The 25,071-nt window shown below is 37.1% G+C and overlaps 1 pseudogene; it reads left to right on the top strand.

Annotated features, from left to right (window-relative positions):
• The first annotated feature begins 355 nt into the window (after window positions 1-355).
• On the top strand, window positions 356-1,386 carry LOC141500803 (maspardin pseudogene; annotated as a pseudogene).
• Window positions 1,387-25,071: the final 23,685 nt, after the last annotated feature.

Raw genomic sequence — 25,071 nt, 5'->3', positions numbered from 1 at the left:
TGGGTTTATTTTGTTAAATATTTCCCGATTATATTTGAATTTGCTTCACTAAAAGTGAAGAATCTTGCAGTGGCATGAGTATGGTGGTAGAAATGCTTCTGGTGCCCGGCGACCCGGACTGTTGGGTGCGGAGCGGTGCGGACCGGCCCTGGCCCCGTCCGTCGGCTCGGTCCCGGAGGAGCCGGGCTGGGGAGGACCCAGGGGCAGGCAGGCCCAGGAGGGGCCTCGGGCTGCGGCCGGGGGGGCGCCGAGGCCTCGTCCTTAGTGCGAGGCAACCGGCATCGGAGTCCGGAGGAGCTGGGTTCGAGTCCCGCTTCCGACAGCCCCGGCCGTGGAGCCCTGTGGGCAGCGCCACTCGGAGGAGCGGTTAACAGCTGTTTCAGCAGATCATGGGAGAGATTAAAGTCTCTCCTGATTATAACTGGTTCAGGAGTACAGTTCCCCTTAAAAAGATCATAGTAGATGATGATGATAGTAAAGTGTGGTCACTCTATGATGCTGGCCCCAGAAGTATCAGATGTCCCCTCATATTTCTTGGCCTGTAAGTGGAACTGCAGATGTGTTTTTCGGACAGATTTTGGCATTGCCTGGATGGGGTGACAGAGTTATAGCACTGCAGTATCCAGTGTATTGGGACCATCGGATTCAGAAAACTATTCGATCATCTACTAAAGTTCATCTTTTGGGGCTTCTTTGGGAGGCTTTTGGGGGCTGAAGTTTGCTGAGTACACTCACAAATCTCCCAGAGTTCGTTCCCTTATACTCTGTAATTCCTTCAGTGACACCTCCATCTTTAACCAGACCTGGACTGCAAACAGTTTTGGTTAATGCCAGCATTTATGCTCAAGAAAATAGTACTTGGAAACTTTTCATCTGGTCCTGTGGATCTTGTCATGGCAGATGCCATTGATTTCATGGTTGATGGGCTAGAAAGTTTGAAACAAAGTGAATTGGCTCCTAGGCTTACCTTGAACTGTCAGAATTCTTATGTGGAACCTCATAAAATTCAGGACATTCCTGTTACTATTATGGATGTATTTGACCAGAGTGCCCTTTCAACTGAAGCTAAAGAAGAGATGTACAAATTATACCCCAGAGCTAGGAGAGCACATCTTAAAACTGGAGGCAATTTTCCTTACCTTTGCAGAAGTGCTGAAGTAAACCTTTATGTACAGATCCATTTATTGCAGTTTCGGAACAAAATATGCAGCCATTGATCCCTCCGTGGTCAGTGCCGAAGAACTTGAAGTACAAAAGGGAAGCCTTAATGAGTGGCCAAGAAGATTCATAGATTGGGCTGTTTGTAGATTGACAATGAATCCATCATCCTAGCTTTCGGTACAATCAGGGCTTTCCAATCTGCCTCTTTGTTTTGGGATGTGGATTTTTGGGGGGACAGGGGTTTGTTGTTGTTAGCCCATCATCACTGGGCTTCTGAAATGGACTGATTATTCTGCAAAATGCATTGCCTATGCTTTCCAAGCCAGTGTAACTGCATTTTACTTTTAGCTTTTGAATTTAAAGGAATATGTTTGAAGCCTCCTATTTTAAGAATCATGAAAATTTTTGCTACCAAAAGTCTTCACCTCTGCATTTAAGGGAAAATTAATTTAAGGAGTTTTGGAGTGTTTTTTTTTAAATGCTTTAGCTGTAAATATTGCAAATTCAGATGGTGTACTGGAAGCTTATTGATTATATTTTTTTTATCTATTTTTAGTTAAAACTTGTTAAGGTGCCAAGGCTACCATTCACCTCTGCTTTATTTCTAATCAAAACAAAATGTTTGGGCTTTTTTAGCTGTCATCTTTCCAGCTACTATACTCATTTTGAATAAAACATCAATTTCAAGAGGGAAAAAAATGCTTCTGGTATGCTCTTGTGCTAAGTGATGTCCCTTCTTAATTCATAAAAGAAAGTTTGACACCAAAGTTGTTCATAAACTACAGACCACTTCTATGAAATGGAAAATGCAAATGAACAAATGAAGGTTGTTAAAACAATCTAGGTGAAATGTGTTAAGACTAAACTAAAGTGTTAGTTGAATGAGTAAAGAGATCAGATGTGAGATTTGAGAGATATTGTGAAATGACAAAAATTTGGCAAATGTTTGAGAGGAGGAAGACTGAGGAATCTAGATTAATTCTGAGATTACAACCCTGATATGTTGGAAGGTCAGTTGTACTCTGAGAATAAAGAGAGAACATTAAAAGAGGGAAAGCTTTGGGAAGAAAAGATGAGTTTCCTTTAAGACAAGTTGAGTTTAAGATGCCTCTGGGACATTCAGTTTGAAATGTCTAACAGGCAGTTGGTGATCTGGGATGTAAACTCAGGGGAGAGGATGGAACTATTTGTATAAATCTGAGAGTCATCTACCTGGAAATAATAGATTAAACACTGACAAAATATAGAATATGAAGAGGGAGAAAAAGGCCCATCTGACAAGACACTGATTAGAGATAACAAAGCCAATTTTAGTAATTCTAGTGTTTTCTGAATTTTTATTTAAAGGATTTCTTTATCTGGCAAACTATTACATACCCTACCTTCAAATCCCAACCCTCTCTCAGACTATGCACGTTTCAGGGAATTCTAAAGTATATAAATAATTATAAGTACAAGTTGTTGGGAGTTTAAGGGAAAGAGGTTGAGGTCTAAGATAAGCCAACAGTCTTTTTCACCTGAAGAATTGTTTCCACCTGCTCCAAATACAAGACCAAATTCATAGAGAGTTTTTGCTCTTCTTGGACTTTTTCCTAAAATAAAGGAAAAGACAACTTCTATATGAGTCATTTCAATGTAAGGAGTAAATAACAAATGTATAACAAAAATTTCATAGTAGCAATGATCTGTGTGGTAGCAAAAAAATTACAATAAAAAGAAGGTGCTAATTGTTGAACAAAGAAATGGAACACACACACACACACAAACACATACACACATACACATACCCTCCCCCCAAACTTAGAGAAACTACAATGATCAATTTAGTTAGAGAACACATTATGAAACTAACTTCCCTCTTCTGCTTTCAGACTTTAGTTGGCCTGTTAGTTGAACTTTGCCTAACTTTTATTGTTTTAAGAGAATATTCAATAGGGAAAAACAGCCAGATGCTGAAAAATATTTATGATTTAAGAAATAAAAGACATCAATAATATCAAATTAACTCATTAATAAAATCATAAATGCCTTAATTTTTAAAAAATCAGTTAAGGAAATAGTACATTTTCAACTGGCACCTAAACCATTTTCCCAGGGTACATCATATATAGGTGTAAAACACAGAAATTAATTCATTTCCTCTTTTTCTTTTAGTTCCTCTCTGCCTAAGTCATTTTTTGCCTTTTTTTCTTTGTACTTCAAAAGAGGTTGTGTTTATATTTAGCAGATTTGAGATGATGAAATTTAGGCATGTGTCATCTTTCTTTTTTTAGGTCATGTTGATGTTTGTTTTATTTCACTACTACTTCCCAATAACTTCTGCTCCCCCCTCCCCCCACCTTAGAACCATCTTTTGCAATAAATAACTAGATTAAGCATAAGAAAACACAATAGATTTGTCTGGAAATGTATTCCTCGCCTATATTATAAAGAGATCAAAGACAGAAGCAAAATCTGGGAATGAGTAGCATGACAGCTGACTCCAGTATGACAACAGATATAATTTCATAAGGGATATTATGTTGATCCAAGAAGACAAAAGCTCCAAGTTTCCTCACTGAGTGTGTACTAGTAATTTTAGAGCTTGAAATCATTCAGGTTTTAGTAAACAGAGTTTGATATTCTCTGCAAGTAAGGACAACTTGAAGGGATGCATGTAGCACAATTTTAACAAAAAGGTATTATTTCTTTTTAAAAAACATGAATATTTTATTTATTTTCCAATTATTTACAATAGTAGTTTTTACCAATTTTTTTTTGCAAGGGTTTAATTTTACAATTTTTCCCCCTCTCCCCAACAGAAGGCAACCTGATAGGTTTTACATTTTGTTCCCATGATATGCATATATCAAAATTGAATGTTCTGAGAGAAAAAACATATCCTTAAGGAAGAAAGAAAATATTAGAGATAGCAAGATTATGTAATATATAAGATGACTTTTTTAAAAATTGAAGGTAATAATCTTTGGTCTTTGTTTAAACTTCACAGTTCTTTCTCTGGATACAGATGGTGTTCTCCAACACAGATTCCCTAAAATTATCCCTGATTATTGCACTGATGGAATGAGCAAGTCTATCAACATTGATCATCATCCCATGGTCCTGTTAGGGTGTACAATGTTCTTCTGGTTCCGCTCAATTCACTCCACTTTCAATTCTTGAAAGTCTTTCTAGGTTTTTCTGAAATCCAATCCCTCCTAATTTCATTTTTTATTTTTTTAGAAAGATTTTATTTATTTTGAGTTTTACAAATTTTTCCCCATTCTTGCTTCTCTCCCCCCACCCCCCACAGAAAGCATACTGTTAGTCTTTACATTATTTCCATGGTATACATTGATCTCAATTGAATGTGATGAGAAAGAAATCATATTCTTAAGGAAGAAAAATAAATTATGAGATAGCAAAATTACACAATAAGATAATGGGTTGTTTTTCTAATTTGAAGGTTATAGTCTTTGATCTTTGTTCAAAGTCCATAATTTTTTCTCTGGATACAGATGGTATTGTCCATTGCAGACAGCTCAGAATTGTCTCTGGTTGTTTCACTAATGGAATGAGTGAGTCCATCAAGGTTGATCATCACCCCCATGTTGCTGTTAGGGTGTGCAATGTTTTTCTGGTTCTGATCATCTTGCTCAGCATCAGTTTGTGCAAATCCTTCCAGGCCTCCCTGAATTCCCATCCCTCCCAATTTCTACTAGGATTATTAGCATTCCATCACATACATATACCACACTTTTAGCCATTCCCCAATTGATGGACATCCCCTTAATTTCTAACTCTTTGCCACTACAAACAGAGCTGCTATGAATATTTTTGTACAAGTGATGTTTTTACCCTTTTTCATGATCTCTTCAGGATATAGACCCAATGGTGGTATTGCTACATCAAAGGGTGTGCACATTTTTATTGCCCTTTGAAAGCAGTTCCAAATTGCTCTCCAGAAAGGTTGGATTGAGTTCACAGCTGCACCAACAATGCATTAGTGTCCTAGATTTCCCATATCCCCCCCCCCCCAACATTGATCATTATCCTTTCTGGTTATATTGGCCAATCTGAGAAGTGTGAGGTGGTAACAAGGTATTATTTCTGTTCAATTATCAGAAATCTCAGAGACACAATAGAACACAGTAACAATAAGAGCACAACTAGGGTGGCTAGGTGGTGCAGTGGATAAAGCACCAGCTCTGGAGTCAGTAGTACCTGGGTTCAAATCAGATACTTACTAATTACCTAGATGTGTGGCCTTGGGCAAACCACTTAACCCCATTTGCCTTGCAAAAAACCTAAGAAACAAAACAATGAGAGCACAACAAAAATACCCAAGTTCTTGAAAAACTATTCATTCTTTTACAAGTGACTTTTAAACTCACAATCATTATAATGTGGAAAGAAATTAGTGCAAAATACATTTCAACAAGAAACACAACCAACACAACAAAAAGTTAACATATATATGGGACAGCCTGAGGGGTGGGAATGTGGGAAATGAGTGTATATTACAACTTAATCCTTTAGACTGGGGAACAGAGATGACAAGAATGATAAATTCTGTCATGACAGAATGATATAGTTCATTGTAAATGAAGTCATAGAAAACAAACAAGAAACAAAACAGAAAACACACACACACACACACACGTGTGTGTGTGTGTGTATAATGTTCTATTAGTTGAAATTCACAACTGTTCACCACTATCAGGTTAAAGTATTATGCTGGGCAAGACATTATAAGCCACTGCTGTTAAAGTTTCACACTCTATTATTCTAGGTGGAGGGCTTGGTGTAGGGTTTGGTAATTTTTGGTTCATGCAATAGCTCTAAAAAGTCTGATCTCACTCTGATAGGGTGTGATCACACTTCCTTAATTTCAATCTTTGAGAATTTTAACAGCGGTTATGACTAAGCTGATACACAGAGCCCCGTGTATAATCCATAAAGAGCTCTACCACGGTGCTGTTTCCAAACTATTATATTGTAGTCATATCCAAACCCTAGGCTACAGTTATCTAGAATGGTGCAATGAGAATGAAATGATCTATTTCAATACTGTTTGAAATACGGTATGGGCTAAGCACCTTACAAGCAACTGTTGCCCTTGACCATCCCTGAGAAATGGATAGACTTGACTAAAAGATGCTTATGTAACTTCAATTGAAACAGATAACAAAAGACTAAAACATGTTCATTCTCACTAAAATCTTTTTCTTTAAAAACAGAAAAATGTTTATGACTTTTAACTTTATTAATCGAGTTCTATGTTCATCCTACAAGTTTTTCATTATCGTCTAATTATCCTCATTTTCTGAGATATTTGAAGGATGCCTTATGTTAAAATTTATTACGTTAAAATTTATTTACTACCAAGCAGATGGCAAATTTAGGAACCTGTATTTCATTATCTTAACTGAGATGTTTTAACAACCTGTCCTGTTTACAGAAATTTGCTATGGAAAAAAAAAAAAAAAAGACAAAGTTATAGATGGGGAAAAATACTCTCCTAGCTCAGTTTGAGTCCAGGTGAGAGTCATATCCATCAGCCAATCATGTCCTTAATAGAGTATTAGAGCCAGAATTAACCAGGTGGGATAATTTACTGATCAAGAAATGAAATGGTACAATAGTAGAACTATGTCAATAATATCCTCTATTAGTCCTACCAAGGGCTTTTCTCAACTTTTCCAAGCACAAACAACAAAGGTTATTTGTTGTTGCTTAGCCATGAATCATGCCTGACTCTCTGGGACCCCATTCGGAGTTTTCTTGACAGTGATATTGGTTTGCCATTTCCTTATCCAGTTCATTTCACAGATGAGAAAATTGAGGCAAACAGGATAAGTGACTTGCTCAGGGTCATGCCAGGTCTTCCTGATTCCAGGCCTAGGCCTCTATCTCTTATGCCAGCTAGTTATCTCAAATCTCCTTTACTTAATAATAGAAAGAATAGGTACCACAGTGACAGAAGTAACAGGAGAAACATATGATCATGGGCTACATGTCTGACTCAAGGAGGAGATAAAGGCTTGTGGTCTCTCTTCCCACTGAAGGCTTAGGGTTTGATTCTTCAATTGAACAAGGCAAGAAAAATCAAATCAAGGGACAAGTCTAGTAGACTTGTACCTTCTGAGTGAACTCAGTTCTAAATCCAATCAACTGAAATCTCTTCTTTACCACAGTGTAAGTAGATAAAAATCAGCTACAGAATATCTCAACATGCTTCAAAGTCAATGTGAGAGGGGGCAGCTAGGTGGAGTACGGGGGAGGCTAAGTGACATAGTGGATAAAGCACTGGCCCTGGAGTCAGGAGTACCTAGATTCAAATCCGGTCTCAGACACTTAATAATTACCTAGCTGTGTGGCCTTGGGCAAACCACTTAACCCCATTGCCTAGCAAAAAAAAAAAAAAACCTAAAAAAAAGTCAATGTGAGGATTCTATCTGTCAAAACTTCTGTTCTTGCTCATAAAAGCTAAACTCATTGGCCCAGCTCCCATTTTTACAATAGACCCATGATTTCATTGGCATAAACCTCCAGTCGAGAAACTTCTTGTACCAATGTAAATAGTTAGTAAAATTGACAGAACTTCCTTGGATTCCCAGATTAATTCAAATAAGAACAAAATTAATTCACACTGCTCTGGGTCCTTACCACAACTTCCTTGTTTACAACAGTCTTGGCAAGTGTTGTGGTGGAATAAAATAACTAACTCATGCCTCCACATTTCCAGTACTATTCTGGCTCACAAAAGACATTGCTCAGTTAGATGACCTGTTTTAGTCCTTTCTGACTTGAAGACAGTTCTCTATCCATGTCCTCTGCCATTTTTTTATGGTGCAATACTATTCTATTATATTCACATCATGAGTCATCTTTGCACATGACCACATCTCTTTGTAAATAGCATGCTTTCACAGCGGGTGCTCTATCCACCTTGTCACCTAGCTGTCATTCACAAAGGCATCCAATTTTCATCAAATCAAGGCATCTTCCTTCCCTTAAAGAATCTGTGAATTTTGAAGGTGGAATTCCTTTTACTAACAAAGTCTTCTCTCTTCTTTCTGTCTTAACAGTTTTTTTTGTTTGTTTTTTTTTAGGTTTTCTGCAAGGCAAATAGGGTTAAGTGGCTTGCCCAAGGCCACACAGCTAGGTAATTACTAAGTGTCTGAGACCGGATTTGAACCCAGGTACTCCTGACTCCAAAGCCAGTGCTTTATCCACTATGCCACCTAGCCGCCCCGTTTTTTTTTTTTTAATCAGGAAAGCAGAGAGAACATTAGGAGCTGGAAGTGGTCAACCAGGTGTGAGGGGAAGCTTTACACTAAAATGGTAGCTATATTATTAAAGATTTTATTTATTTTGAGTTTTACAATTTCCCCCATCTTACTTCCCTCCCCCACCCCCCACAGAAAGTAATTTGTCAGTCTTTACTTTGTTTCCATGTTGTACATTGATCCTAATTGAGTGTAATGGGAGAGAAATCATATACTTAAGAAAGAAACAAGAGATAACAAGATCAGACAATGAGATATCTGTATTTTTCTAAATTAAAGGGAATAGTCCTTGAACTTTGTTCAAACCCATCGGTTCTTTATCTGGATACAGATGGTATTCTCCATTGCAGACAGCCCCAAAATGTCCCTGAGTGTTGCACTGATGGAATGAGCAAGTCCATCAAGGTTGATCATCAACCCCAAGGTGCTGTTAGGGTGTACAGTGTTTTTCTGGCTCTGCTCATCTCACTCAGCATCAGTTCATGCAAATCCCTCCAGGCTTCCCTGAAATCCCATCCCTCCTGGTTTCTAATAGAACAATAGTGTTCCAAGACATACATATACCACAGTTTGCTAAGCCATTCCCCAAATGAAGGACATTTACTTGATTTCCAATTCTTTGCCACCACAAACAGGGCTGCTATGAATATTTTTGTACAAGTTATGTTTTTAAACCCTTTTTCATCATCTCTTCAGGGTATAGACCCAGTAGTAGTATTGCTGGATCAAAGGGTATGCACATTTTTTTTTTTGCACTTTGAGCATAGTTCCAAATTTCTCTCCAGAAAGGATGGATGAGTTCACAGCTCCACCAGCAGTGTAATAGTGTCCCAGATTTCCCACAACCCTTCCAACAATGATCATTATCCTTTCTGGTCATATTGGCCAATCTGAGAGGTGTGAGGGGGTACCTCAGAGAAACTTTAATTTGCATTTCTCTAATAAGTAATGATGTAGAGCAATTTTTCATAGGACTATGGATTGCTTTGATCTCCTCATCTGTAAATTGCCTTTGCATATACTTTGACCATAAAATGGTAGTTATAGGAATGGAGATGGTGAATAGGGATAACTATAATTAAATTTAATTTTTATATTATTAACTTAATAAACATTAACTTACATGAGTATTACTATGTACAAGGGACCGTGAAGGGGACAACATTTGTTAAGCATCTACTCTTTGCCAGACACTGTGCCATACACTTTACAAAGATGGTGTTATTTAATCCCTACAACAACCTTGAGAAATGGGGCTATTATCCTTATTGAGGAAACAGAGGCAGATTTAGGTTAATTAATTTGCTGAGTCACACAACTCATGTATGAGGTTGGATTGGGATTCAAGTCTTTCTGACTACAATTATATGTTGAATTTATATTATAGACCTAGTGCTCTATCCGCTGCTCTACCTAGCTGCTAAGGGAAGAGAAATACAAAGGCATTGCAAGAAAATGATAGAGTGGAATAGAGTCCAAGGCCTGGAGTCAGGATTCATCATCCTGAGTTCAAATCTGGCATCAGACACATACTAGCTATGTGACCCAGGACAAGTCCCTTTTTGCTTCAGTTCCCTCATCTATAAAAATGAACTGGAGAAGGAAAATGGCAAAGATAAAGAAAGGGAAAATAGTAAGACTTTGATTTGCATTCAGACTCCATCAATTTTTATTCTGCATGTGAATAGAATTTTCTGTCATGGGGGGAGAGGAATTATAAAAGTTACTAGCATGATCCATTTATTATCAAGGCTTTTGCTGTTGAAACAACATGAGGTCTTCATGACCCCATACTCAAGACAAAGGATCTCAGGTGATTGAAGTAGTCTACAGGTGAGATAGTTGGTTTAGATTGATAAAATGTAACATTTTAGATTAATCAAATTAATCTAGAAAGTGGATAATGGTTGAGGCTACAAAGATATAGGCAATTACAAGAAAAAAGCTTTTAACTTTATTAATCAAGTTCTATGTTCATCCTACAAGTTTTTTCATTAATGTCTATCCTCATTTTCTGAGATGTTTGAAGGATGCCTTAGGTTAACATACACATTTTTGTTGCCCTTAGGACATAATTCCAAATTGCTCTCCAGAAGCAAGATCAGGGGAAAAATTGTAAAATTCAAAAATAAATAAATAAATTAGAAAAAGAATTTTTAAAAGAATTTTAAATGTTTTTCTTTTTCTTTTCCAATTATGTAAAGATAATTTTCAATATTCATTTTTGTAATTTTTGTAAAGGGGTGGATAGTGGATGAAGTTTATAAGGAGGATTCCTTTTTTTCTGCTTGAAGGTTTCTAATTTTTAAAAAACAATTTAAATATTTTATTTGTTTTCCCAACTACATAGAATGATAGTTTTTAACCAATCAATTTTTTGCAAGATTTTGAGTTACACAATTTTTCTCCCTCTCTCTCTCCCTTCCCTACCCCTCCTCCAACAGAAAGAAATCTGAAATAAAACTCTTTTTTATTTTTTTTAAATTCTTATTTTGTACAATTGGTTTTTTACATTAATAAAATATTCTTGTTTAAGAGTAAACAAAATACCCCTCCCCCCATGAATATAGATTTGCTTGGGTGATAAAGTAAAGGGGAGAGAAAAAAAATTAAAATTAAAAAAAATAATAGTAATAATTGTAGGTATGGCCAGGTGGCACAATGGACAAAGCACCAGTCCTGGAGCCATGAACACCAGAGCCCACATCCAGCCCCATAGACCCAACAATCACCTGGCCATGTGACATGCAAGCCACCCGATCCCCACTGCCCTGCAAAAATCAAAAAGAAGAAAAAAAAAGACCCAAAATAAAATAAAATAAAATAGTAATAATAGTAGGGGTGGCTGGGTAACAGACAGAGCATTGGCCCTTGAGCCAGGAGCACCCGGGTACAAATCCAGCCTCAGACACCCAAAGATCACCCTGCTATGTGGCCCCAGGCAGGACACCCAGCCCCATTTGCCCTGAACCCTCCCCCAAATAATAATAATAAAAAATGTGCTTCAGTCTTTGTTCCAACACCAACAACTCTGTCATGGGTGGATCGCATTATTTGTGGTAAGTCCATCCCAAAAGTTACTTCCATACTTTTCCAACATTGCCATTGCTGATTGCAACTCCCTCCTTTCTTATGAAATAAAACTCATGAAAAAAAATTTTTTTAACTAATTTAAATCCTAGTAGAATAGAATTAAAACTATTTTTCAATTATCCATTATACAAATGAAACCATGGGTCCAGTTCCAGTTTCTGTTACTTCTCCCAAAAACTATACTCCTCTTTAGATAAAAGCACTCTTTTGTAATGAATATAGTAAAAGAGAAAAAAAATTTACACCCTGGTTATTCCTTACCATATATGTCTCATTTTCTACTTCTAGTCCATACCTTTTAACAATGGATGAGGAAGTTTGTTTCACTATCAGTCTTCTGAAATCATGATTTTTCATTATAGAGATCAGAATTCTTAAGAATTTTAAATGTTGGACACCATAAAAGCAACATGAGGTTGATGATCAATCTTTTTTTTTTTTTAGTTTTTTTGCAAGGCAAATGGGGTTAAGTGGCTTGCCCAAGGCCACACAGCTAGGTAATTATTAAAAGTGTCTGAGACTGGATTTGAACCCAGGTACTCCTGACTCCAAGGCTGGTGCTTTATCCACTAAGCCACCTAGATGCCCCCTTGATGATAAATTTTAATAGAGTTGCTCATTTCTTTGTTTTTAAAGAAAGATTTTATTTATTTTGAATTTTATAATTTTTCCTCTAATCTTGCTTCACTCCCCCTACACCCCACAGAAGGCAGTCTGTTACATTGTTTCCATGGTATATGCTGATCTAAGTTGAATGTGATAAGAGAGAAATCATATCCTTTTATTGTTTTAAGCTTTTTGCAAGGCAATAGGGTTAAGTGGCTTGCCCAAGGCCACACAGCTAGGGAATTATTAAGTGTCTGAGGCTGGATTTGAACTCAGGTACTCCTGACTCCAGGGCCGATGCTCTATCCACTATACCACCTAGCCACCCCCTAGAAAAATCATATCCTTAAGGAAGAAAAATAAAGTATGAGAGATAGCAAAATTACATAATAAGACATTGGGTTTTTTTTTTAAATTAAAGGTAATAGTCTTTGGTCTTTGTTCAAACTCCACAGTTGTTTCTCAGGATACAGACAGTATTCTCCATTGCAGACAGCCCTAAATTGTTGCTGATTGTTGCACTGATGGAATGAGCAAATCCATTAAGGTTGATCGTCGCCCCCATGTTGCTGTTAGGGTGTACAGTGTTTTTCTGGTTCTGCTCATCTCACTCAGCATCAGTTCATGCAAATCCTTCCAGGCTCTCCTGAATTCCCATCCCTCCTGGTTTCTAATAGAACAATAGTGTTCCATGACATACATATACCACAGTTTGTTAAACCATTCCCCGATTAAAGAACATTCATCACAAACAGGGCTGCTATGAATGTTTTTGTACAAGTGATGATTTTACCCTTTTTCATCATCTCTTCAGAGTATAGACCTAGTAGTGGTATTGCTGGATCAAAGGGTATGCACATTTTTGTTACCCTTCGGATGTAATTCCAAGTTGCTCTCCAGAAACATTGGATGAGTTCACAGTTCCACCAACAATGTATTAGTTACACTTGCTCATTCCATCAATCAGGGACAATATCTGCAGTGGAGAATACCATCTGTATCCAGAGAAAAAATTGTGAAGCTTAAAAAAAGACCAAAGACTATTTACCTTTAATTTTAAAAAATGTTATCTTATCATGTTATCTTGCTATCTCTTATATTTTTTCCCCTTAAGGATATGATTTCTCTCTCAACACATTCAGTTTTGATCAATGTATAGCATGAAAACTATGCAAAGACTACCAAACTGCTTTCTGTGGGGGGTGGGGGGAGAGAAGCAAGATTAGGGGGAAAATTGTAAAATTAAAAAAATAAATAAATAGATTAGAAAGAATTTTTAAAAGAATTTTAATTGTTTTTCTTTTTCCAGTTGTGTAAAGATAATTTTCAATATTCATTTTTGTAAAGTTTTCTCCCTCTCATCCTTCTTTCCCCCATCCTATGATAGTAACTGATTTGATATGGGTTTATATATGTACAATCCTGTTGATGCAGAGAAAACTGGGCATGAGAGAGACAAACTGTAAATCTTTTGTTCTCATTATAAAGGGAATCTTCCTTTATCATCTAATTTAGACTGAAGCTGAAGGCCTGACCTTCATCTTGGATTGCTTTGTTCTTCTGGGCCAGGCAGGGAGCAAAGGCCCTGGAAGAAAGAGACCCCTCCCCAAAAGGCAAAATCTTCAGTGAGGGACTTGGGTCACTCCCAGGTCACCACCCCCTCCCTTGGACTGTGGGAGAAAAATTTAAGGAGGTCTGAGGGGGGGAGGGAGTCTCTTTGATCTTCAGTCTTGGCCCAAATACAATCAGCAATCCACGTGATCTTGTCTTAAAACTCTAACTTTTCTATTCTTTTCTTAATATGCTGTAACTTCCTTTTATAAATCTCTATTTTCTTTCCAAAATCTGCATTCCCAAATCTGAGTTGTGATGATTCTTCGAGGGTCAGAATTGAACCCAAGAAATAAATCAGTAGCTTCACTGTTATGCACATTAAATTTTTTTTTTTTGGGATTGGATGGCCTGTCCCACAGGGTCGGGTGCTTGCTGGGCCTTAGGGGTGGTAGGTGGACTGGGGACCTCTTGGCCCCAGGGCCAATGATTAGTCTGCTGAGCCACTCAGCTACCCTACAGCACATTTAAGAAGAGGGACAGAGTGAAAGGAGAGAGAGAAAATATAGTGTATGGTAGTGGGGAGGTATGAATGGAGGGAGTTGCGATCAGCAATGACAAGGGGGGAAAATTATGGAAGTAGCTTTTGTGATGAACTTATCCTAAAGAATGTGATCCACCCGTGACAGAGCTGGTGGTGTTGGAACACAGACTGAAGCACATTTTTTATTATTATTGTTATTTTTGGGGGGAGGTTGGGTGATTGTTGGGTGTCTTAAGTCTGGGTGCTCCTGACTCCGGGGCAAGTGCTCTGTCCACTGCACCACCTGACCACCCCTACTATTATTATTATTATTGTTATTATTATTATTATTATTTTATTTTGGGGTTTTTTTTGGGGGGGTTGCAGGGCAGTGGGGTTGGGGTGGCTTGCCCAGGGTCACACAGCTGGGTGATTGTGGGGTGTCTGGGGCCAGATTTGGGCTCCGGTGCTTGTACCACTTAGCTGCCCCTGTTATTATTATTATTATTATTATTATTATTATTATTAATAATAATTTTAATATTTCCCTCTTTCCTTTACTTTATTGCTCACAAGGGTCTCTAGTTTTGGGGGGAAGGGGTATTATATTTACTCTTAAGCAAGAATATTTTAATAATGTATAAAAATATCATTTGTACAAAAATAAAATAAATATAAATAAAAAACATTATTGTAGTCAGTATAGAAATTTTTTTTCTTAGTTACTATTTCATTCTGCATCAATTCATACAAGTGTTCCCAGAGTTCTCTGAATCTAGCCAAGTTTCTATAATCTTAAGAGGCAAAGAAAGAAGAAAGAATAAACAGGAACTGGTGACAGCTTGCATACAGAGAGTGAAAGAAAAAGGAAGAACTAAAGATAGATCCAAAACTAACCAGGGAGAATGAAATAACTGGTTTTGTAAATAAGGAAGTTGGGAAGGGTGAGATTTGTGGGGGAGGGTAGAGAATGAGCCGAGTTTTGTCATTTTTGAGTTTAAGATGTGAATATGACATTCATATGTAGGTGTTCCATGGAACACAGGTAAGAAATAGGATTTGGGTGAAAGCAAAGGGAAGAAGAAAGAGTATTTTTGGTTTATCTTAGATGTGTTTACTTAATTGGATCTCCCAGAGACTTTAGGGCCTGTATAAACCAAGATTTTCTCTGGACTGAATCTCTCACTTTTGGATATGGAAGACTTTAATTACCTAGGGTTTTTCTTGACCTACCTTTCTTTATGAATCTCTCTGAGTCTATGGGTCTATAGGATAATCTGAGCTCATATAATCAAATGCTTGTTGGTTCTAACACTTACCCTTTCACCCCAATTTCTGCTTTGGGGGTTGGGAGAAATATCCTATCTCTTTAAGGGGGAAAAAAAAAATCTGTTTCTCTCAATTAACACCCATCACTGTTCTTTACAACACTAGCCAGGGATGGCAGCCATCAGTTTTATCAAGCTATTAAAATAACATATAAATTGGAAAGAGTTCCTTAAGGAAAAGTTTCCAAAACTTCTGGATAGCTTCCAAGAATGTACAATCAGCTTCTCTTTCTGTCACTTCCCTCAACAGGCAGAATGTGAAGTGAATTATCTGCCAATTAAATGGGAAAGAGATAATTCTGTGATAAGCTACCACTAATGGAGAAAGAAGTAGAAAAGAGTGCTGATCACTTTGATAGTGGTAGTTAAGCAATATCCAATATTCCTATCAGTTTCTGGCATTCTCTGGCTTGTTCTTGGTGATTCAAATTCTACTTGTTCTTGTCAAAGCATAACAAGTTTTTCAAATCTATATATTCTTTGTCAAATGTTGATTTCTTAGCTGTTTGAGGAATGGAATTTTTCTCTCTAATGATTTTGAAAGGAATACTTGTCCTTCCTTCCCTTATACTTTAATCCAAGAAAGAATTCTCCTCTCTTAGATAAGATAACATTGTATAAGAATGATACTCTTCCATGACCTCCAGGGAAGTTTGATGTTTTGTTTATCCTTGCTCAGGAATAAATATTTCTTGACTCAAGTCTCAAAAAGATGACTTCTACCTATTTTTTTTTGTAAATCCTCAAGAATAAATTTCATAAATTTCAATAATTTTCTCTCATTTTTTTTTGCCTTGATATTTTAAGATTTGCATTTTCTTCAGTCATCCACAAGAGGTTGATGATAAAAGATTTGGGGTGACCTTAGGGAAAGAGGAGTTTAAAGACTGGGTTGTTCTAAGTGAAAAACACTCAAAAGCTTAGATTTTAATTCATAGATTACATTAAAGGTTCTCATGTTAGTACAAAGTGTTCAAAACTTACTGAAGTTAAAAAAAGGAAAAGAAAAGCTTAGGAGAGAGAAGAAAGAAAGCAGAGCTTGTACATAGCAGGGGAAAAGCAACGAGAGAGAGAGAGAGAGAGAGAGAGAGAGAGAGAGAGAGAGAGAGAGAGAGAGAGAGAGAGAGTGAGTCAGAGAGACAGAAAGAAAAGGAGCAAGAATTCAATGGAAATAGGCTCAAAGACATTTCCTGTGGCCAGAACAAAGATGGTGCTTGAAAAATGGTTTAGCATTTGTCTCCACATTTTCCAATGTGCATGCCACAGCGGCATGTTCTAAATACTCCTACTATGTTCTGAGATTTTCATACTCCTAAGAGTAAGACATTTAAGTCCAATGTGGCTTCGGAAATGAAGAGAATGGAACAGAAAAATCTCAAAAGAATACAGCATTTTCTCTGAGCTCTTCTTTAAGGTCATGAGGAGAATGGACTGTCAGTTGGAATCCTCCAAGTGGTTAGCTAAGATGGATATCCTCCCCTCCATACACCTCAAACTCCACATTCTTCTGCCATGCCAAGTTTGACATTACTCATCTTTAGGATCTCTAGGGGGAAAGTGTCTGCTTAGCTGACCTACTGACTATGAATCCCATGTTCCCATGGTAACACTATCAGAGGTGAAGGGTGAATTACATATTACTTTTTTTTCATTGCTTGGATTTTGGGGGGGGGGTTGTTTTGCAAGACAACGGAGTTAAGTGACTTGCAAAGTCAGATTTGAACTTTGATCCTCCTAACTCCAGGGTTGGTGCACTATCCATTGTGCCACCTAGCTGCCCCTACATATATATATATATTATTTTTTAAAGGCTTTGTGGTTAACTTTTTAAAATGGGTGCCTTTAAAAAATCACTATCAACTTCAAATCTAAATTTTCCTCCCTTCCATTCCCAGCTATGCATTCTTCTTTTAAGTCAAATTTTACAATTTTACCCCTATTCTTCCTTTTCCCTCCCCCTCACCCCCCCAAAGAAGGCAGTCTGTTAGTCTTTACATTGTTTTCATGATATACATTGATCTAAGTTGATTGTGATGAGAAAGAAATCATATCCTTAAGGAAAATAAAATAAAGTATAAGAGATAGCAAAATTACACAATAATATAATTTTTTTAAATTAAAGGTATTAGTCTTTGGTCTTTGTTCAAATTCCACAGTTCTTTCTCTGGATATAGATGGTATTCTCCATCGAAGATAGCCCAAAATTGTCCCTGATTGTTGCACTGATGGAATGAGCGTGTCCATTAAGATTGATCATTTCCCCACCCCCACCCCCATGTTGCTGTTAGGGTGTACAATGTTTCAATTATTGATATCTTTGGGTTTTACATAATCTTCATTCCAATTATATCCCTTTTTTCTTGTTCAAAGAACCATTTATTAATGGCAAAAAGAAAAAGCAAAGAGAACAAAATGGTTTCTAAATGCTTTCCCTTCCCCCCCTCATTGAGAAGGCAAGCAATCTGACATTGGTTATACATATGTAGTCATGCAAAAACTTATTTCTATACTAGTCATGTTGGATTATCTATGTTTCTAAAAATCTTCTTTCATATTATTTCTCCATCCCAGAGAACCATCCCTTATAGCACAAAATAAACAACAAATTCTTAAAAGAATTCAACAACACATACCCTATCTGATATCATATGCAGTGTTCCACACTCATATTTTCCTACCTCTGCAAAGGAAGACAGACTGGTTTTGTTTTGTTTTTCTCATTTCTTCCTTTAGTCAAGTTTGGTCATATGACTACAAAGCATTCAGTTTTCAATTTAGTTTTGCTCTTTCCATTTATATTATTATAGTCACTGTCTAAGTTACTATCTTTTTCAAAATCAACCTGTCCTGAGAGGGAGTGAGAGATACAGAGATAGACAGGAAAAAGACACAGACACACACATACTTCTTTGTACAGAGACCACTTTGGACTCTTCAATTTTCATGGATGTAATTATCTCAAATCTACCTATGCTACCCTATCCTTTCACTAACTTCCAGTTTCTCAGTTCAAATTGCCTTTCATACATTTTAATTGGATGTCCAATAGATTTCTTAAACTCAACTTGTCCAAAATTTAACTCTTCACTTTGCCCCAAACCCACTTTCCTTCCAAGTCTTTCCTTTTATTATTATTTTTTTTTTTACTAGGGAATGGGGTTAAGTGGTTCGCCCAAGGCCACAGCTAGGTAATTATTAAGTGTCTGAGGCCAGATTTGAACTCAGATACTCCTGACTCCAGGGCCAGCTCTATCCACTAAGCCACCTTGCCATCCCTTTCCTTTTATTGTTGAGGGCATCACTATCCTGCTAGTCCCTAGGTGTCATACCTGATTTCTGTCTCTTATTTCTATGTAGTCTCTTGCCAAGACCTTTTGATTTCACCTCTGTCACATCTCTTGAATTTTCCCCCTTCTCTCTTCTGACACTGACACTACCCTGGTGTAGGCCCTCATTTCCTCACACTTAAGTCTATTGCAATATCCTGTTTGTTGATCTGCCTATCACAAGACTCTCTCTCTCCACTCCATTTTATCCTTCATATAACTGCCAAAGTGATTTTTGAAAGTGCAGGCATGACCATGTCACACTCCTACATACTCCTATATCAAATATAAATTCCTCTGTTTGACACTGGAACCTTTTCACAACCAGTCTCCTTTATAATGTAGGATCTACTCTGGGCTCCCTCTCAACCCCCTATTCCTACTTGCAGGCTGAGTTCTCAGAGGGTGACTGGCTACTTTTCCCCTTGGGCTTCAATCATCAGGTAATTTAGGGGCTTAGGGGCTTCTAATGCTATCATCCAAAGGTATCCATCTAGTGTGTTCCCTCAGGATTACCAGTAAACGTCAGTTAGCTTATATAAGGGGATATTTACTGAAAAGATTGTTGTTCATACTTCATTTTTTATTACATCATGGTGTGAAAATGTGTGAATAATTAAAAATTACTGAAAGGGTATATCCAAGAGTTACCAATACATCCCACAAAACAGAAACTTATTCCCCTCTACTCACACTCAATTTTTGAGGAGAATGAGCTCATATTTACATTACAAAGGTATTCAAGAACATCAGATCTATATGGAGTGGAGGGCTACCTTGGGACCCCTGTTCCCCAGAGTTCTTTTCTATTCTCCTAGTATCCTAATCTAGTTTGTTTTGGCATATGGTATAGTCAATGGATGAGTTGCTTCTTTGATTAGTTAAATTTGCTGTTGTAGGATATAATGTCTTTGTTGCTAAAGTATATTCAGGAACGGACTAGAGCAAACAGGTTAATCTTTTGAAGTTGGTTACTCAACAGATTCAGCTATTACTGCTAGCAGTTATATTCTGTTATAAACTTGTCCAGGATCACATAAGTAAAGTGATTAAGACAATATTTTTACCGAGAGTAGTGAAAGAGAAATCTCCTAAGGACAAACCTGGTTCCTGTCTTTTTTCTTTCCTACACTATTTTTAATCTTCCACTCAGAAATTTTACTTTTTATATATTTTATCTTTATATGTATTTATATTGTTTTCTCTAAATAAAAATAATCTCTTTGAGGGTAGGGCCTATTTCTTTTTAGTCTTTGAATCCTGTAAACCAATTACAATGCCTGCCATATAATAAATACTTTTGAGTTGATTGAGCTGCTGTTCCTCCCCCTTCTACTCTCCTTCCTTCTTGTAACCTTATATACTCTAGTGTTATCTAATGTGCAAACTGGAAAAGATCATTCTGCATCAGATCACTTTTTGTTCTAATTATTATAGTGACTTAGGATTATGTTATATTATGGAAGAGAGAAGGATTTTCAGTACTAAGCACAGTGTGAGTAAAAAGTGTAAGAAATAAGGGGAGGCTAGGTGGTACAGTGGATAGAGCACCGGCCCTGGAGTCACTAGTACCTGGGTTCAAATCCGGCCTTAGACATTTAATAATTACCTAGCTGCATGGCCTTGGGCAAGCCACTTAACCCCATTTCCTTGCAAAAAAAAAAAAAAAAAACCAAAAAAAGTGTAAGAAATAATCTTTATTCTGTTGGAACTAGATTTCAGGGTGCTAAGATGAGATATCCTGAAGAAGTAATAGTGTTTGATTGATGACTTTGCTGATGGGTACCGAGGTAACAATTTATCAAATCAAAAACAACAGGAGTATATATGTGTTTGTGTGTGTGTGTGTGTATGCTATCTATATATGTATGTGTGTATATGCATATATATATGCTATCTGTATATGTAAGAAATGAAGAGGAAGTTTCTCAAGTTACATAGTCAGATCCACAGTCTGTTAGTCACTTTTGAAGATATATATGGGCACAATGACACTGCCAAAGGGAACCAGGAAACTGCTCTGATGTTTCTTATCATTTCCAAAAAAGTGTTAAAAGGTCAAGTCAGAGAACAACATAAATCACTGGTCCTTTATCTGCACTCTATTAACTTATCTTCTCATATTTTGGTAGTTGCATTTTAATATAATTTTGCATTTTCTTTGCATCCTGTGTATGTGATCATATAAATTTAAAAACAATGTACGGAAGAGTCCACATTCTTTCCAAGAATACTAGAGGAGTTCATGACACAGCAAAAAGTTAAGAATCCCTTCTTGTAGATATCATTTACCTCCATTTTGCCAATGTATTTGGCAAATACAGGTTATTTTTGTGGAGGAGGACAGTAACAGCTTAGATCAATTCAATTGTCAATTCAATAAGCATTGATTAAAGTACAAAGTATTATGCTTAGGACTGGTGACACAAATTAGAAAAGAAAGCCAGTGTGAGTTTACAATCTAAAAATATGTACTTAATCAGAAGTCAAATGGATTAATACAGTACTTGTTCTTTTTTCAATTTGTCGGTCTACAAGCATTTATAAAGTGCCTTCTAAGTGCCAGATACTTTGCTAGGCAGTGAAGATGCAATGACCAAAAAAAGATATATTCTCTAACCTTGAGGAGCTGTCATTCTATAAGGCACTTTATTTATTTAGTTTTTGCAAGGCAATGGGGTTAAATGGCTTGCTCAAGGCCACACAGCTAGGTAATTAAGTGTCTGAGGCCACATTTGAACTCAGGTCCTCCTGACTCCAGGGCCGGTGCTCTATCCACTTCACCACTTAGCCGCCCCTCTATGAGGCAATTTAGGAGGATATATCTAGAGGAATAATTTTAGTACTCTTCCCCTGGCCTAGATCAATTATCAACTAATTAGATTAAAACTTGGATGGCATATTTATCTAATAAGAGAGATGACACACATATATGGGAGGACTAGCAAACAGCACTGCATGGGATAAAGCCTAATAAAAATGCAATTCAATAGGGAAGAGAATTTAGATAAGTCTACATTTGGATTCAATAATCCAGCTTCACAAATATAAAATGGGAGAGGTTTGATTAGGTAGTCCATTTGTCTGAGAAAGAAGAAGCCTTCAGGGTTTTTGTGGATTATGGGCTCAATATGAGTCAGTAGTTTGAAGGCATGATAGCAATGGTGCTGATTACATAAAAACACTTCTTGTCAAATAACAACTATCTTCTACCTAAATGTGTTACTTCTAATATTGTTAGATATAGAATAAAATTTATATGACATTTAAAAAATTATCATTTGGATGTGATTTGGTTACCTGAATAATGAGAATTCATTTATTTTACTTTATTGTTTAGCATTTTTTAAAAAGAGTTTAAACTAAGTTTTATATAAAATGAAGGGCACAGACACTACAAAAACCTGGAAAAATATACAAGTATTTATTATTATGGCTTACTCCAGCACACAATGGCACTGACAGAATGATATCCCAGAAGACTGGCTGTTAATATTCTTAAGAGTTCTTGGGGTAATCTTGCAAATGATCATTCTCTTAACCTGTGCCTCAAAATACCCTTCCTTAAAATTTTTTTTTTAATTTTAAAAAATACCCTTCCATTGTGCTACCTATTAATAGTCAGCCAAGCCTTAAGTTCTTCAGCAAATGAATTTACTCAGAAGTGACAAGAAGAGAAATTACAAAATATTTCTTCCCCAAATCTGGGATACACTCTTCCATAAATACAAAGTCCAACCAGAGTGGCAGGAGAAGAGGGGGCACTAATTTAGACAACTGTGGAAATGCATATTTGGTCTCATAACAAATTGCAAAGCTGGAACTTTAAGACCTAATATACTTTCCTATCCAGAAAGTCCTCATGAAATGGTCCTCAGGTAGTTGGATTAGATCATTGCATGGCACAATATTTCAACTGGATGGATTAATCTGATGCAGATCTCTCAAGATATTGAGCTGGTTCCTCACCAGGTTTGGCTTATCTGGGAAAGGGGCTTGATGTTGCTCTGCCTCTGGCTCAATGACTGGGCAGCTGCAGGCCACTCTGGGATTTGGCTCCTATTGTTGGCCTTAGATGGTAGCCTCAGTTGCTCAGCACTAGGTTCTCAAGAGTGTGGCATCATTGTTAGACTTGTCAATGGGCAGGAAAATCTTTATCTTTCAGCTATTGACACAGCTGGTTGTTCTTGATTAGTCCAGGTTCAGTCATGACTGCATTTGAGTTTTCTTAGCAAAGATACTAAAGTTGTTTGCCATTTCTGTCTCCAAATAATTTTACAGGTGAGGAAAGTAAGGCAAATAGGGTTAAGTGATTTGCCTTGGGTCACACATCTAGTGTCTGAGATCAGAATTCGGGTCTTTCTGACTTAGGTCCTGGTCACCATCCACCATCCATTTCTTCAGTTGGGTGTTCAGCTTTTTCTTCACCTAGAGTGTAATGGTGATCTTTTTAACTAGGATCAGCTATGCTTTCTCAGCTAGATTTAGCCTAGTTTGGCTAAAACTTGCCAAGAATCTCCACTTTGAAGTTTCTTACCAGTAGACAGGAGATGAGAGAGCTCCAATTTTTCCTGTTCAACCTTATTTGCTGGTCCAAAGCAATTCCTTTGGATTTTGTGCTCATGTTGATCAATCTCACACTATCCACACTCCTTTTGGGTTTCTTCTTTTTGTTAGTTCTTTGTTCTGGAAGAGGACTAGGACATTGGGGAAGTGATTCTATCACATGCAAGTGAACTAGATTTCAGTGAGGGAAGGTTGTGCAAAGTCACCACTCTCACTTTCTTCTCTGGAGCCATCTGGATCCAGTGGTCAGTATAGATTAGGATGATTGCAGATGGCCCTGGATGTGGGGGGAGACTTGGCCTATTTAGTCTAAAGTCTAACAGATCTCAGTTTGACTAAGGCTATGCCCATTCGGTGATGAAGACTAAGTAAGAAAAAAATGAACAATTATGTAGAGGAATGTCTAGGGACAAAAACACAAATGCAGGGGCAGCTAGGTGGCATAGTGGATAATGCACCGGCCCTGGAGTCAGGAGTACTTGGGTTCAAATCTGGTCTCAGACACTTAATAATTACCTAGCTGTGTGGCCTTGGGCAAGCCACTTAACCCCATTTGCCTTGCAAAAACCTAACAACAGAAAAAACACAAATGCAACTGGTGCCCTAGCCAAGATTATTGTTTATGCTGACTTTTCCATATGCAGTTTAGCTATTAAAAGTTCCTGATCCTTCCCAAGTTGTGAAAGGTTTTAAATGCATCTGAAAAGATTTTACCTTTACTTTTACATTTCATTGTCATTGTATTTGATCTCAAGATTTTCAGTTTTCTTTAATCCACTTTGGTAGACCTTTAGAAGTATATTCATCACATGCACAACACAAATTTTAAAAAACCAAGCAATATATAATAAAATCCTCCTTTTGGTATCTTATTGCTGTTCTAGAAAGCGGAGTGTGGAGATGACATCTGAAAGTAAATTTTAGTGTGATGAAGTATTTTTATCATAGGAACATATGAAAATCATCTTTGCAAACACAAGGAGGTGGAGAGCAATCTGCCATTGAATGACAGAATTATCTAATTAAATGACAAATGAAGTGTCTGAAAATAAGTCAAGGTACATATTGACTAAGGTATTCAAGGCAAGCTGTGTTGGAGAAGGTAGAGAACTGAATAGGGCCTTTGAGGGTTTGTGTGTGTGTGTGTCTAAAAGTAAGAGCATGGGTAAGACATGTTGGTGAATAGTTTGTGCCAAGAGACTTTGCTCAATACTGGGAATACAAAGAAGGAAAAAGAATCAATGCTCTTAAAGTGTCTAATTGAGGGGAGACAATATGTAATAACTATGTAAAACAAGTTATAGACAGGGTAAACTGTGTGTATATATAAATATATTATACAACTATAATATTATCCAACTTAAAACTTTATGCCCTTTAATACCTTTCTATCTAAAGAGGAGAAACAAGTAGTTCAACAGAACTAAGCTACACATCCAAAAATCACCTTCAGAGCTCCACACACAGAGGCTCCTATCCCAGTGAAGCAGGACAGCAACATTTTCTAATGGCTAAAAACAAAACAAAACATATAGGGGCATCCTAGGGAGGAGGGCTATGAGAGATTTGGAAGAGAAAAGGTGACAAGATAAAGAACATTTATCCTTTGGTTAAGGTAAGTCTAATTTAGTTTCTGTCTTAGGTCT

Source organism: Macrotis lagotis, chromosome X (assembly GCF_037893015.1).
Source record: "Macrotis lagotis isolate mMagLag1 chromosome X, bilby.v1.9.chrom.fasta, whole genome shotgun sequence".
In the NCBI taxonomy this organism is placed as follows: domain Eukaryota; kingdom Metazoa; phylum Chordata; class Mammalia; order Peramelemorphia; family Peramelidae; genus Macrotis; species Macrotis lagotis.
Note: the sequence above shows the minus strand (reverse complement) of the source record. Positions and strands in the feature narration are given on the sequence as shown.